We start from the raw sequence: 16,892 nt of genomic DNA, 5'->3' as shown, positions 1-16,892 counted from the left end.
ACGTCACATGCTAATGTTTCATATAAATTCCATAGTAGCAAAATCGTTTTGACAGTTCGAAAAAAGAAACTGATTTGACTAGTAGTCAAATGCCCTATTGTAGGCGCGAAGTTTTTTACAGTAATTTTGTTTTCCTTCCCTTTTTATAACAAATTGGTTTGCAAGACTATATCTTAAATGTTTTAGTTTTCCATCATTAATTATAATTATGTTTTGAATATTACACTTGATTACCATATGTATAATTTATGACTAAATCGTGTTTGTGTAAAGCAATAACCTTACAGCGTGGCAAAAAAGAGTAGAAATTAAAAAGTTGCAACACTGTAGTGTCGTCCCTTTCAGATCAATTTATATAAGAGAACGGGACGACACTACAGTGTTGCCACTTTCTAATTTCTACTCTTTTTTGCCAGGCTGTATTTATACAATTCATAGTCCACGAGTTCTATAATAAGGGCTTTTTAAGTTTACCTTTTCGTCGGACACTTTCTGATGAGAGGGAAAAGGAAAATTAAATAGGTACACCTTTCTCTGTCCCTCTCCGCACACAGTGTGTGATGATGGTCGATGTTATGGTCTGTATCTTTAGGTACATATTTAAATAAAAGTAAACAAACAATTTGTAAATTTTCAGGTAGTTATACTTATAACATTTATTGGTAACCAACCAAATACAAAAGCGCCTGGATCTGTCATTGAACGACCTGACTTTAACCTACATTATTTGATCATGTAATGTTTTCATCTACCCTCGACTGGCTTAAGGAGCCATTTGAGGGTAGATTTTGTTTACTTTTATTTAATTACCTAAAGATACAGAGTATAGTATAAAATGTAAAGTGTGTTGGCTTGGCCTCTTTATACGTGTATATGCGCTCAAAGTAAGTTGTTTTTTAGGGTTCCGTACCCAAAGGGTAAAACGGGACCCTATTACTAAGACTTCGCTGTCCGTCCGTCCGTCCGTCCGTCCGTCCGTCTGTCACCAGGCTGTATCTCACGAACCGTGATAGCTAGACAGTTGAAATTTTCACAGATGATGTATTTCTGTTGCCGCTATAACAACAAATACTAAAAACAGAATAAAATAAAGATTTAAATGGGGCTCCCATACAACAAACGTGATTTTTGACCAAAGTTAAGCAACGTCGGGAGTGGTCAGTTCAGTACTTGGATGGGTGACCGTTTTTTTTTTTGCTTTTTTTTCGTTTTTTTTTTTTGCATTATGGTACGAAACCCTTCGTGCGCGAGTCCGACTCGCACTTGCCCGGTTTTTATTGTCACGTGTGATACTGTCAATTAATATCTATAGGTATTTGTCGAAACATTCGTGGTTCATCTCTTTCCTTTATGACAAACGCAAACACGCTACGCAAACCCAAACTGTGATATGATTTGTCGGTGTTAGGAGAGTGGAATGAGGCAAATATGTGACCGGCCCGACTCGAATTTTAAAATACGGCTAGATACGATATAGATTAGATATGTCAGTGTCAAAAGTGACGTTTTTGTTTGAAGAAACCCTTGGCTGCTAAACGGTTGCCGACCGCTGCATTAGACCATGCTAACTCTACACCGACATGGCAAATTGGCAAGTGGCAGAGTATTGAGTGCCACCATAACGTCCTAAAATATGAAAATATGACTTTAATAGTGGCAACTCACACTTACGGCTCGATTCGGAAAATGAATTAGATTTCTACTAGACTTCAACAAGTTACGATACGGATAATTTTAAGATATTTGTAAGATAGATAATTATGTCAAATTTGACGTTTCCGCGATTCTGGAGGTCCTCTTGAACGATTTCGACAAGTTCTGACTTAGATATCCAAGTCACATCTAGTCGATATCTAATGTAGATCTAGTTGATCTCTAAATCGTCTCAAAATCTTGTGATTATCTCGAAATCCGAATAGGCCTGTTAGTCGCTGCAAAGTCTGCAAACTTAAGTGTAAAGATATTTCTGATAGGTACTAGTTGTCCTGCCAGGCTGCCACTAAGTTAATGTCAAAGTAAAAACTAGCGCACGTTACACACTAAGCGCGCGTTGGTGATCACTATATCACTAATATCTTTGCGAAATATCTAAATACAAATGATAACATAGTTCTAATAATCATCATAACATGTAAACTCAAGTTCTTACGGTAATATTTTATTTGTTTAAATAAATTGTGAAATGCAAGCATAATGGACCCAAGGTAAGTTTATTTAAATATTTTGAAATGATTTATATTTGTATTGTATGGTCTGCCCAATCTATTGTACCTATATGTTTGGTAAATTGATTGCATCAATAGTCATACCCGTGTACAACCCTAAAAAAACTTGCCAAGTGCGAGTCGGACTCGCGCACGAAGGGTTCCGTTCCGTACCATTACGCAGAAAACGGCAAAAAAACCACGTTTGTTTTATGGGAGCCCCACTTAAATATTTGTTATATTCTGTTCTTAGTATTTGTTGTTTTACCAGCAAAAGAAATACATCATCTGTGAAAATTTCAACAGCCTAGCTATCACGGTTCATTAGATACAGCCAGGTGACAGAGAGACAGACAGACGGACAGTGGAGTCTTAAGTAATAGGGTCCCGTTTTTACCCTTTGGGTACGGAACCCTAAAAACGAATATGAAATCGAGCTACTAATGTCAGGCGTGGCTCACTCCGCGATTTCGTCGCTTTGCTACAGGTAGCTAAAAGTACATCCGTTCGGCCCCAATTTTGGGGTTTGCCATAAGCCGCGCGTGGCGCTGTCGCCACCTAGCGGCCATATCTGTCCTGATCGTAACAGACGCGTTTTGTTAGAGAGTGAGTCTTCTGTACCTAGTACTATTATTTATTCTGTGCTATTGTAATATTATGCTAGTGAGTGGACCATTGATAGGGGAGTGTAATAACCAATCAAATTAGCTACTCTTTATGAAATTTAATTTATTAATACTTCATTTTCACCACACCAACTGGTAAAGGCTCTCTTGATTGTTCAAAAACTGATAACAAAGTTGCATTTTATTCACATGTGAGGCAAAGTAATCAAATGCAAATTTTGAATTGTTTTCTTATGTTTGCTGGTTGAATTGACTTTTAAATGATGATTTTGAATGATAAATATTTAATAACAGTTATTTGGATTTGATTGGGTTTGTTTTTTTTTGATATCTTACAGTTAATATTTTCTTCGGGTTAGTGTTAGGGTTGCCAAATGGTCGGGATTTGGCGGGATTCTCCCGATTTTTAGCATCTGTTCCCGATTCCCGACGAAGTGAAAATTGTCCCGAAAAACAGCTTCACGTTATAAAACAATAATTTCATGTTCCGAACTGTCGTCGAGCGAGCGAGCGACCCGCGTCGAGCGCGTAGCTAACGTAGTGCCAATAATGTAAAATATCGTTGTTTTTAATACAATTACTTTAATTTGTTGTTTTTTTTTCCCGACTTAAGTCCCAAAATCCCGATAAATTGATATTTTTTCCCGATAATAGCGCCTTTCGATCTGGCAACCCTAGTTGGTGTGGTGAAATTTCATTTGTTACTATGTATGAAGTTATAGTCTGAGACATGACGAATACACTCTACAGAAGTACTTTTACGAGTGTTTGGCCGAGAATAAAGGCACTGTACGTCTACCATCAGTTTTGACATTGACATATACGGTCACGTCTACGTAACTTACTTTCTATGCATCTCGCTCGTACTCGCATATTAATGCAGGCGAGATGTACAGAAAGTAAATTACGTAGACGTGAGCGTTATGTCAATGTCAAAACTGGTGCTAGACGTACTGGCGACTTGATTGATTACTTACATACAATGAACGTGAACTGCCTTTTCCAGAAGGTAATATATTTCCATGAAATAATAGTCACTTGGAACTTTCTTAGAGCAGAATATAAGCCATAAAAGATTATTAATTTACCACAACTCTGTAACAGTTCACTGGTGTGTAAGGCACAATAGTTTGTGATCATTAATCATTACATATGGCTTAAGATTGTATTATTAATGAAAAGTACAACGATTTGTCGTTATTTTTGGATTTTACTACAGTATATAGTATTTACTACAGGTACTTTTTTTTTATCTACGTCATTGACGCGTAATACTAACTGAACTTAATACATAACTTAAATTACGTTTCTATTAAAATTTTACGTATGATTAGGAAATATAACGTAAAAATTAAAATATTTATATTATATTTCCTATAATGTAAAATATAATGTAGGAAACCTCAAATACAGACTTAATTAAATAAATAACTATGTTCTGTAGATATTTAGCGGATGTGACAGACAGACGGAAAGAGTCACAAGTCGCCAACTAAAGGGCTCCATTTTACCTTTTTGGAACCCTTAAGCAAATTTGGTTTTAGAAATAGAATAGCTAGTCCAGATAGGCGCATTATCAGTTGATTCTTAACTGGCTCTAAAGGTCATAAAATGAATAAACTTTTGAAATAGTAGATTGTTAACCAAGGGTTTAAAGGTGCCTTTCACCCGAGTTAAGCACTCTACTTTTCATATCGAATGCGAGGAAACCAAATAAGACAAGGCAATTTCGCAAAATCAGTAATTGAAGTACTTAATAGACATACTGCCATGATTTTTTTCCTTAGGACTTAGTTGCAATCGGAGACTTTACATGTGTGAAGATTAATAACCCCTAGCGAAAATCATTTAGATTGCAATATTTACGAAAACACACATTTTTTAACAAACTGCAGTAATTTTAATAATTATTTGTTCATTATAGTATGAAAATCAGCGGTTTTGCCTCTTACTTTTTAATTTTAAACTTTTTCGTTCTAAAAGCCGCAACAGACTACCGGAGCGCACCGCGACCTTGGTGCGCCGCACCACGTAATAACATAATAAAGAGATAATAAAAGTATTTTAAATATTAAATAACAATTTAATTAATAATCTAAGAAATTCTTATCTTGTATTTTATTTTATTTTCATGAATATAGTGCTAAATAACTTTAAAAACCAATTGAATATCGTACAAACGTTTAACTGTGGCTGTATAAGATTCTGCCCTTGCTCATTTACGCAAGTGTAAGGTTTAAAAAAATATTTTTGGTTTATTCCTTTTGGTTCCCGCCTTATGAAATCAAATAAATAGATTTCAACGAAAGAAATCAAAAATAATTTGTTTTTAACAATTTACTTACTTTATTTTATATAAAAAAAGGATCAACGTGGGATTAGTAAAATTAAACAATTACCAATTGTTCCAGGCGAGGAAATAAAGACACTATTTTTCCATTTTGTTTCCACCCAGGTGTTCGTGGGACGGGGCCGCAGAGGAGTACACCACTTTTCTGCGCTAGAGCATAAACGTATCACTTTCTGCGCACCTTTTAGAACAACAACGATCCACTTCCAGAGCATGAGATATGAAAAAGATTTAACACCTAGGTAACCCCAAAAAAAGGTTTGAAAATGGCCGTGCGTATGCCAATCAGAAACAACTTAATTTCTAACAATAAATAATTTACTATTAGAAGTATTAGAACAAATTAAATTATTTTCAGAAGATATTTTAATTTGTTCTTATTCCAAGTAGAAACACTTATAAACTGAAATAAATGTCATATACTTACTAAGAAAAAGTGACCACGGTCTCCACACCCAGCAGCCAGCCTGGGGCACTGGAGGCCGGGTCACTTTTTCTTGGTATATGACATTTATTACAGTTTAATAGATGATTTGTATATATCGTTTATATAATATCATTTTCTGAGTACCCACAACACAAGCTTTCTTGAGCTTAGGTACCGTGGGACTTAGTCAATTTGTGTAAGGATGTCCTTATACTATTTATTTGTATTTGTAAACGCTATGAGTGCGTATGTTACGTAGTAACTCAACATATTCCTTCAGCAACCGTTGGCAACCACAAGTAAATTAGGAAATCGTGACAGAAGGCGGAAGCAATGTTAACGTAACATGCGATGCAAGATTGCGTGGCACAAGGACGAATAGGGTGACTGACAAGCCAAATCAGTAGCCTTACCACGAGTAGTGGGAAGACACTCCTCCTTTCGGGCAAACTCGGCTCCATTTGGCTCAGCATTGCTCCGAGCAATTATTAGGGTTGGCACAAATTGACGTCCTTTTGCGTGCACGACCACAGATAAGATAATCACTTTAACTTTGACAACCCTAAATAGCCGAGAGGGATAGTGCCATACATTAGAAAGGCACAGCAGGATTCGTCCCTGAATCGCTGTCAAACTTCGGTTTTGTAGGAAGTGTCCTTTCTGTACGGCAGTACTACTTTAAACTTGTCACTAACATTGACACTGACATATTCGCTAGCGTGTGCGCAACTTACTTTATATGCATCTCGCTGTTGCTTTTTAAACGACATAATATATGTAGTTGCTTTGGCACGTGCTGTAGAAGAAACATAGGCTTTTGTTTAACGGATTAGGGCTCGAGCCTGAAAAAATCATCTCAGATAATTCATACTAGGTAGGTATACTCGCATATTTAGTGCGAGCGAAATGTATAGAAAGTAAGTTACGTACGTACGTTAGCGACTACGCCAGTGTCAGATCAGTGACAAGCTCGTGGTAGCCACACTGCTTCTTTTTTCGAACGTTTAACCCACTATGACGTATATGAATTACATTACATGACAGATATATTTTAGTAATAGGTACAGTATAAATATAAATACTAAGCAAATTCAAAGTATTAAACAATACCAAGCATTAATTGCAAAATAATAAGACTACAAAGAAAAATAAATAACGAAAGAAATTAAAAAGCCATTTATATACATTTAATAGTTTACACACAATGATCTTCAAAAAAATCTTTCATAATAATAAAAAAAATGTACACTTATACTTAGTTTTTATATGTGTTGGAAAGCCTAGCCCAGGGTGCTGCGTGAGGGGCTTTTATGAAAACTCCGATGCAGAATCAATCGTGTATTTCTCGGAAGATACAGCTTTTAATCTCTCGCACAAATATGTAATGGCGTCGTGCTTTTACGTCAGTAGTCGAGTCGAGAGCACAGATAAGAAAAAGGTGCGGCGCTGGCACAGTGGCGCCACATATGTATATTTTATTCAGTAGTTATTCTTCCATGAAACACTCAAGTGACTCAAGCACTCAGGGGTCGTTTAAGTCAATTGTTATTCAACTCAAAATATACTTAGAAAAGTTAGAAATACAACAGAAACGCCAACGCACAGACCAATATTTTCGACATTTTTACATAACAATACTCGTTCAATTTACTAATCTAGTATACAGCTTTTTATAAAAACAATCGCACAAAGGCGACTGCGGGCTTTCACCCTAAAATCAAGGTAGACTAAATACTACGTACTAGGCACCTAGTATTGATCCTTCGCGGTAATTTATTCGTTTCGCGTTACGAGCGAACTACGCACCATTTTTTTACGCACTACGTCTGGCGGCAAGCGTTTAAAAATAAAATAGGGTATTTGACTACTAGACAAATCAGTTTATTTTTTCGAACTGTCAAAACGATAAGGCTAATATGAAATTTATATGAAACACTAGCATGTGACGTCACGACGTCACAATCAAATCACCTACTCTTTATAGTTTTATACGGATTTAAAATATAAATTGTGTCTATTAAATAACTGCGATCTACGTTTCTCTATTAATCTTCTGGTGCTTTATTACATGCATGGTGTAAAATAATTTATTTTAAACACAGTCAAATACCCTATTAGAATTTGGCGATGCATAAAGTATTGGCCAGTAACTTTTTAATGAACTTAGATAAACCGATCTGACAAACCGATTTTTCAGTATATACGTATAGGTGTCACTGAGGTATTATACCTCAATGATAGGTGTGAGGTGCGGGTTCTGCGAAGACTTTCAAAGGTGTATGTGAAGTCCCCAATCCGCATTGGGCTAGCGTGGGGACTATAGCCCAAGCCCTCTCGCGCATGAGAGGAGGCCTGTGCCCAGCAGTGGGACGTATATAGGCTGAAATGATGATGATGATGATGATGATAGGTGTGATACTTATTACCATGGAAACGTTTTGGCACAGTGTAAAAAGTAACAGTGGACCGACGCCTTTGGTGTTCGCGTTAATGCCGACACCGCACAAGAACACATTAGGTTTGTCACAGACTACACAACTGCCCCAAGACTTACACTTGGCTTACTAATAAGCTAATACTATATGTCTTATAGTAAACTGACCCTATAAGTAGTACTGACCTACTAACAATGGCAATATGGTATGTAGATCGGGTGCGCGAGAATTTATTTATTTATTTTTGTCGCATTTCAAAAACACGTACCTACAAGAGGTCCGGGATCAAAGTTCATACTTAAAATAATAATTCAAAAATTCCTGATAATCGATTGGGCTCAAATTACCTAAGATTTAAGACCGGTGACCATGCAATATTAAGGATGACTCACGTTAGACCGGGCCGTGTCCGGCCCGTAGCTTCCGGCGCTTACTTTTCTATGACATGACAGGTGATCACGTGATGATTGCCATAGAAAACGATGCGCCGGAAGCTCCGGCCCGGACACGGCCCGGTCTAACGTGAGTCACCCTTTATGGGGACATCGAGCTGGTCTGATAGTGGCCATAGGACTAGATAATAAATCAATGCAACTTCGTTGAGTTTGGGTCTATTATAAATAAAATAAAATAAAAATAAAAATAAAAATAAAAAGCCTTTTATTTCCTGCTATTTGATAGGTACATGATTTGTTTGGTTAGTTAGATTTGGTTAGTACTTATTTGTTTTTTAGTTAAATAGATTTTTGTTAGTATTTTTACTCTTAGTCTAATAAGCAGGAACCCCTCCGGTGAAGGCCTCTTCCAAAGCTAGCCATTTTTCTCGGTCCTGAGCAGTTTTTTGCCAGTTCTGCCCGGCAATTTTTTTAATGTCGTCATCCCAGCGTGCAGTTGGTTTTCCTTTTCGGCGTTTGCCATCAGGCCCGTTCCATGACGTGACTGTTTTTGTCCATCTGCGGTCCTTCAGACGCGCGACATGTCCAGCCCATCTCCATTTTAATTTCCTTGCTTGAGCAAGAGCATCAATTGTTTTTTATTTTGCTCTTATTATGCTGTGTCTTATCTTATATATCTTTTTCACATTCAGCATGCTGCGTTCCATTCCTCGATTATTTTATTTTTTACCTTTTCGGTAAAATTCCATATTTGGCATGCGTATGTTAAACTTGGTATAATGCATGTGTCCATAACTTTCTTTTTTAATGTAGTTGGCATTTCACTTTTGAATATTTCTTTATAGTTCCAGTATTTGTTCCATGTACTTTTTACTCTCCTCTCTATTTCTAGTTCGTTGTTTGTGCTATTGAAACCGATCTGTTTCCCCAAATATATATAATGATCAACATATTCTAATGGTCTGCTATCTTGGGTCTATTATAATTATATAAATCTATAGAATCGTCTCAAGTCTCAATGTACAGTCAGCGTAAATAGACTTGTTTTTATATGTAGAACAGTTTGATAGTAGCAAATTATTTCGAACGAGAACTGTTAAGATATATATCTATTTGGAAAAGTATTAGAGCGTGACAGATACTTTTCGCGCGTTGTTACATCGATATACTCTGTCAAGCCATTTCCGTTAGTAGAAAAGAGCGGCGAATTTAAAAGATGCAGACGCGAAGGCTCCCATAAAAAAATTGAATTTCGCGCCTTTTTCTACTGAAAAACTTGCTTGACTGGCTATTCTATAGCTTCTAGCTCACTATACAAGCAGATAAATGCTTGTATCAAAAATGTAAGATTTGATAATAACCTTATTCTCTATGTATGTACGATTAACCTAGATATACTTGCAGAGCTCCGGAAGGAAGACATTTCGGCTAAATTAGATGGCTTCGCTTAATAAATCAAGGTTTCCGGGTCGGCATTATACATTATTGCTTCTTTGTGCTGCAATCTAATGTAAATTGCATTAAAATATGTTGACAAAGAGAGCTTTTGGGCGGAAAACTTTGTTAATAACTAGGCGCGTTTCGCGGCAATGTTTGAATTTCAAGCGCTCGACTCAGACTGGTTCCATAATATCAAAATTTGATGTTTACATTTTGTAGCTGTACGAGTGGACGCTAGATGAGATTGACTCCAATTTAATTTCTGATCAAATTGTCAATTTGATTGTTCCGTCTGAACGTATATTGTGAGTTGAATGAACAATAAAGGTCATACTGAGAACTTTTACTATTGGGCGTAACTTAGAAATCGCGAAAAAGTTATTGGCTGTTTTCTATAGACAAACATTTTTTTCGTGTTTTCGGGGTCGGTTCTACAATAAAAGTTGCTTATTAGGACCTTTATTCATCTCGTTAAATATAGCTAAGGATTGAAAACATTGAAGAACATCCCGTATATTAATCGAAACGAATCCGACATTGTCTTTAAGGTTTATTCGACCAGCACGTATTGGTACGAAGGTTGTCTTGAAATATCATTTTTATCTATATCTGATTTATGGCTAAAGCCATGATATGGGGAGTTGGCACAGTTTTTAATATTTGTTCGATACGCCACAGTTAGTCCTCCAGTATCAGGTTTTAATTGAACATGGCTGGCCTGAGCTTACGCCGCAAATGTATACAAAATATTAATATTATCTCTTATTTCAATCAAGGTAAAATCCTTAATTTGACTGGTAGGCGTATTCGAATATTAGTTATTCGATCTGTTTCCGATATGATACTGATGTGTCAATATCAATATCATATCGAAAACAGATCGAATACGTAACTATAATTTTAATACGCCTACGGGTTAAAAAGGTTTCACGAAACATTAAACACCCAGAAAATACAGCCAATTCTTTAAAACAGCAGTAATTACAGAAAATCGCGTGCTTTGAATAGAACATGATAAATAACACCTCGGAACTGTACAAAAATTGCGCTAAGTATTTAAATTTAATAGCATTTAACAACATACATACTGATATTTTATAAATTTAGTTTTTTCTGCATAAAACATTAAAAATTTAAATACGCTCTCGCTGCGCCATTGTATTTTAAATGTCAACCTTTTATACCATTGGTAATTTTACTACGAGTCAAATCAGTAGGTATGTAGGTACTATTTAAATACGGCCAGACAGACGGACATGACAGGCGTTTTGAATTTCAATTTGAAACTATAAGGGTTCCGTTTTTACCATTTTGTCTTCGGAACACTAAAAATGAGCATAAGCTTGTTGGGCCATTTTCGTTTTCGTTGTTAAGATAAGATAAGATAAGATAAAAAAAGTTTATTGCCTTATAGATGTTGTTGAGCATTTTTTTTTAATAAGTTTATAGTGAAATTTTCTGTAAATTTTATGTTATATTTAAATTATTTCTACTCAGAATCACGAACCCTAATGGGAAAAAATCCCCAAAATTGTTTTTCTTGTTATGGTGACACAAATCTAACTTTGTGTGTTAAAAACACACAAGTTGGCAGAAAGCACAACGCCTTGGTCTTAAAAAAAATAGAAACAAGATGGCCGGACGGACGGAAGCGGAGTGACGTATGCTAGTGTAGCACGGTACATTTACATAATTATATCTTTTGCGCATTCCCTTGGAAATATTTAAATGTTGTTGCAGAAATTCTATTTTTAATTTTATTATTATGCTGGGTTTTGTTGGTTTTGACAGTTGAAATAATAGTTGCGCGTTTAATTTGAGTTTTGTTTTTCTTTTTTTGACGTGATAACGTCTTATAAATCGATGAACACCGGTAGCATGCACGAAAAAGTGTCACGTTGTGGACATATCTCCATGGTAACGTTGTGGACGGATCTCCATGGTAACGTTACGGCCACGTTTTCTTATGACGTTATCACGCAAAATTATTGTCCGTAAACCGACTTTCCAGACAACCATTTTTTTTTTGATGACGCTTAGTATTATAATTTGTGTACGATTTTTCACATGTTTCTCATATTTAAATTACACGTATATAGTTTGTTAAAGGACTGTCTCATTTTACACTTAGACAGAGAGAATCATATTATCTTTGTCTTACTTACACTAGTACTAGCACCCAAAAGAAAAGGATGAGTTAGTTTTCCTGGTTCTTACTGACTGACAAATTGATTTGACTACTGGGTCACCCAAATCTTGTCAGTAGCAAACGGCGGCAAATTTGAAAAATCGCGGGTTAGCAACACTGTGTTCGAATAATTCAAAAATCGCGTGTCATCTGTGTTTTATCTGTGGAATGTGGATCGCGAATGACAGCCATCATCTTTGTTTACATTCTGAATCGATTCTATTTCAAGAGATATTTCTGCTGTGTCACCATTAAATACCAATATATTAAATAAGATTGTGCTTAATCAAAGCTAAGATGCCTATAATGCCTACAGTGCCAACTGAGAAATCTAATAAAATATTAAAATCCAGTAGGACATCTACCTGCTGAAGCAATGATTTTATTCATACATTCTTGTTTATATTTATCTCTCTGTCGCACTTGTAAATTCGTACGTAAGTGTGACAGGGAGGCAACAAGTCGACCGTGGTTAGCGGGAGGCCCTTAGGAGTCCGATCCTGAGTTATACCTTTTATAGGGCAAAATGTACACTGTAAAGCAAAAATGATCAGGTTATAACACAATTTTTAGGGTTCCGTACCCAAAGGGTAAAAACGGGACCCTATTACTAAGACTCCGCTGTCCGTCCGTCCGTCTGTCACCAGGCTGTATCTCATGAACCATGATAGCTAGGCAGTTGAAATTTTCACAGATAATGTATTTCTGTTGCCGCTATAACAAAAAATACTAAAAAGTACGGAACCCTCGGTGGGCGAGTCCGACTCGCACTTGTCCGGTTTTTTTTAATTGTTCCATATTTTTCATAGAAGTTTTAGGACTATGAAGTGGCAATAAGGCTACATGCGTTTTTAAATATAGGTCTGTTAAAAAGTTGAATTCTCAACTTGTTTTGTGAATTTCGCGCGCAACGCACGTTTCATTTTTATGAATTTTATCCACTAAAATTAGATGTCTGATCTTGAATATCTTCGCAGCCGTTATCTGTCTCTTTAACACCTGTCTCTTTAACGGCTGAACACCTGGAGCCTGGCTCCCGCGGGCCGGATTGGACCGCTGTCGGCGGGCCGGATTGGAACGCTTCGCGGGCCGGGGTTTGGAGAGCCCTGCGGGCTCAGCACGGTTCCATTTTTATCGACTATCACTATGCGCGTCCCTTTCGCACTTACATACTTGTTAGAACGTGACAGGCATGGCGACAAGGGATAAAAACGCAACCGTGCTACGCCGCCTAGTGTAGATGATTGTGTTTAATTCTCCGAGAATTTTCTTAAAACTTATTTAATGACTGATCTTAAGCAATAGGGTATTTGACTACTAGTCAAATCAGTTTCTTTTTTCGAACTGTCAAAACGATTCTGCTACTATGGAATTCATATTATGAAACACTGGCATGTGACGTCACAATCAAATTACCTACTCTTTAAAGTTTTATACGGGTTTTAAAATAGAAATTGTGTCTAAAAATAACTGCTATCTAAGTTTCTCTATTAATCTTGGTGCTTTATTTCATGCATGGTGTAAAATAATGTATTTTAAATACAGTCAAATACCCTATTAAAACTAACCTGTTAACCTTAAGCCTATAGTCTGTATCTTTAGGTGTTTAAGTAAAAGTAAACAAAATCTACCCTCAAATGGCTCCTTAAGCCAGTTGAGGGTAGATGAAAACGATACACGATCAAATAATGTAGGTTAAAATCAGGTCGTTCAGTGACAGATCCAGGCGGTTTTGTATTTGGTTGGTTAACCAATTGTTATAACTACCCGAAAATGTACAAATTATTTGTATACTTTTATTTAAATACCTAAAAATACAGAGTATAAATTGCGTAACACAACAATTTGTAACTGTCAAGGGTCAATTAATCGCTAACTTTACCCCAAACCGGCAAATAATTAGTCCACACGCACGCCTAAACAAGTCTTGACCTGATTTCCAAGATGGCGGCGGATAACGTTCGGAAGCTTAGATTTACATCGAAATTTCCATTTAAAGTAGACCCCATTTCCTTTACTACCTACTCGTAAAAGAGTCTATATTAGCCTGGCCTTATAGAGAATAATTACCATTATATCTTGAGCCATGAAGCTAATACTTTCATTAATTATCAGAGCTCTATGTAAATTTGCCAGTCGGACGCTACTACCGTTCTATCTGTATTCGAAATTCGAATTTGAATTTCAGATGGAACTGCATTTGAAAATAGACCGAGTGTTAAGGGCGTAAAGCTTAATTTAGATTGTATTTAGTCTGGTTGCGATTGTAGAAATAGATTTAGTGGTAGTGGTAGGTAGTCTATATAGCAAGAGGTTGGGAGTGTTTTGACCTTTTTAAAAGTTACGTTAGTTACGTAACATCTTTCTACGTTATAGAATAATATTTTGTAAGTTGTGCAAGAACGGAGGTATAGGCAAAAATTTTAACGAGAGTCAATAGAAATCTGTTTCTTATGAAAAATACATCGCGTGTTTAACGTAGCAAGAAACCTATGCGGTAGAGTCTGTGCGGAAAGAGAAGACTCGTGGAATGTATTGGGCCCCATACATTACACGACTCTTCTCTTTCCGCACAGACTCTACACACAGTAAAAAAAAAAACATATAAAATAAATATTTCGAATAAGACAGGTCCAAGATTGTTATTTGGCAAGTACCGGAATTTAGTTAACATTTAGTTTACAATATTTGAAGAATTAATTTTTAGGGTTCCGTACCTAAGGGACCTAGACTCCGCTGTCCGTCCGTCTGTCTGTCTGTCTATCACCAGGCTGTATCTCATGAACCGTGATCAGGGGCGTATTTTGAAATTTGGCGCCCCGGGCCAATACGTTTTGCCGCCCCAGAGTCAAGGAAGAAAAACAAAATGCAATCCGGCATGCCGCCCCTGCGGGTTGGCATATGCCGCCCCTGGAGGTTGGCGCCCCGGGCCATGGCCCGGATGGCCCTAGGGTAAATACGCCCCTGACCGTGATAGCTAGGCAGTTGATGAATTTTCGCAGATTGTTGTATTTCTGTTGCCGCTATAACAACAAATACTAAAAACAGAATATAATATATATTTAATGTGGGGCTTCCATACAACAAACGTGATTTTTTTGCGTAATGGTACGGAACCCTTCGTGCGCGAGTCCAACTCGCACTTGGCCAGTTTTTAAAGAGGAATTTTAATCCCGGAAAATACCTAGTTATCTTATACCTTTAAACGAGCAATTCTTGTATATTTATTTACTTATATACATTTTGGGGATCTCGGAAACGGCTCTAACGATTTCGATGCAATTTGCTATATTGGGGTTTTGGGGGGCGGAAAAAATGGTCTAGTCTTATGGTTTGACGACCGGTCTGGCCTAGTGGGTAGTGACCCTGCCTGCGAAGCCGGTCCTGGGTTCGAATCCCAGTAAGGGCATTTATTTGTGTGATGAACACTAATATTTGTTCCTGAGTCATGGGTGTTTTCTATGTATATAAGTATGTATTTATCTATATAAGTATGTATATCGTCGTCTAGCACCCATAGTACAAGCTTTGCTTAGTTTGGGGCTAGGTTGATCTGTGTAAGATGTCCCCAATATTTATTTATTTATTTATTTATCTCTGGAAAAACGCGCATAATTGGGTTTTTATATTTTTTCCGAGCAAAGCTCGGTCTCCCAGATATTATAAATATTATATAGGTAGGTACTTGTTTGGTTAAAAACTGCAGAGCAGACTGTATTAGGTAAATAATTCCTTTATTTCCACAAAACGTTGCTCAGAGAAACAGACCATAGACAATCTATTGGAACCTATAGGTCAACTGAAACACGTGGTATCTAAAATGTTACTTCCGGAACGAATTTAGGCTGCTTAATAAGGCTTTCACACTTCGAGCAACACGGAAGGGAGGCGGCATTCGCACTATTTCCCCTCTGCCGAGGTACAAGATTAGCGCGTCAATCTAATCTAGCGCGGGTAATAAAACTAGTTGCACTTGGATTTTTCACTAGACCGAGTCCAGACGCGCGCGTGAACACTGCTGCACAAAAATGCCCGTTTGCTCGGTTTTTTGTTATAAAAAGAGGTCGGGGACGTCAAATTTACAAAAAGAAAGTGTTACATTTCACATGTAATATTTTTTTTTACATATCATACGTTTAATTACATACAAACACAATTATTATATTTTAGTCTCATGTAATTGTTGGATTTATCGATTTTGCTCGCTCAGTACAAATTGCGGATCGGTCGAGCGACAAATCCGACTTCTCATCTCTCAGAATACAATAACATACTTCAACGAAAATGTGTTAGTGTGCGTGTTGTGACACTTGCCACTCGTCCGTACACAAAAAGAGATCGAGGTTTGCAAGATTTGTGTTTGAGGTGTGTCATTTTCTATGTATTTGTGTCGTCATTACAGATTGGATTTTGTATGTAAGTGTGTGAGAAGTGCGACTGTGTGCACCTTTCCCCCCGCGAAAAATGGCAGAAAGATTTGTGCGGTGAGATATCGCTTGGGTTTCCTCCCTTCCGATGTGTTGGAAGCCGGTGTTGCTCGAAGCTTTCACACGAAGGTCTAAAATCAGTTTCGAGCTATTTTTAAAGTCGCCATCAAATGTATCGGAGCGACCCAAATATAATTAATTGAACATGAAAATAGCAAGTGAGCAAAATAAACTTTTCCTGACTCCTCGCAGTGAGCTAAATCTGTTTTAATTTTCAATCTTTATCCTCTAGCCGCACATACGTCAAACCTTGCCAAGCAAAATGGAATTTTATTTTGTCAACTCAAAGTTCAAATCAGAATGGAACAGGAGACCTTTTTATAGGTCTCTGGGCGGCTAG

The 16,892-nt window shown here is 37.0% G+C and overlaps 1 protein-coding gene across 9 annotated transcripts in view; it reads left to right on the top strand.

Annotated features, from left to right (window-relative positions):
• The window catches only part of LOC134802458 (uncharacterized), a 35,970-nt gene that overhangs the window by 8,574 nt on the left and 10,504 nt on the right, over positions 1-16,892 (top strand). The gene's annotated exons all lie outside the window — the stretch shown is intronic.

Source organism: Cydia splendana, chromosome 24 (assembly GCF_910591565.1).
Source record: "Cydia splendana chromosome 24, ilCydSple1.2, whole genome shotgun sequence".
NCBI classification, from domain to species: Eukaryota; Metazoa; Arthropoda; class Insecta; order Lepidoptera; family Tortricidae; genus Cydia; species Cydia splendana.
This window is presented reverse-complemented; position numbering and strand designations above follow the sequence as displayed.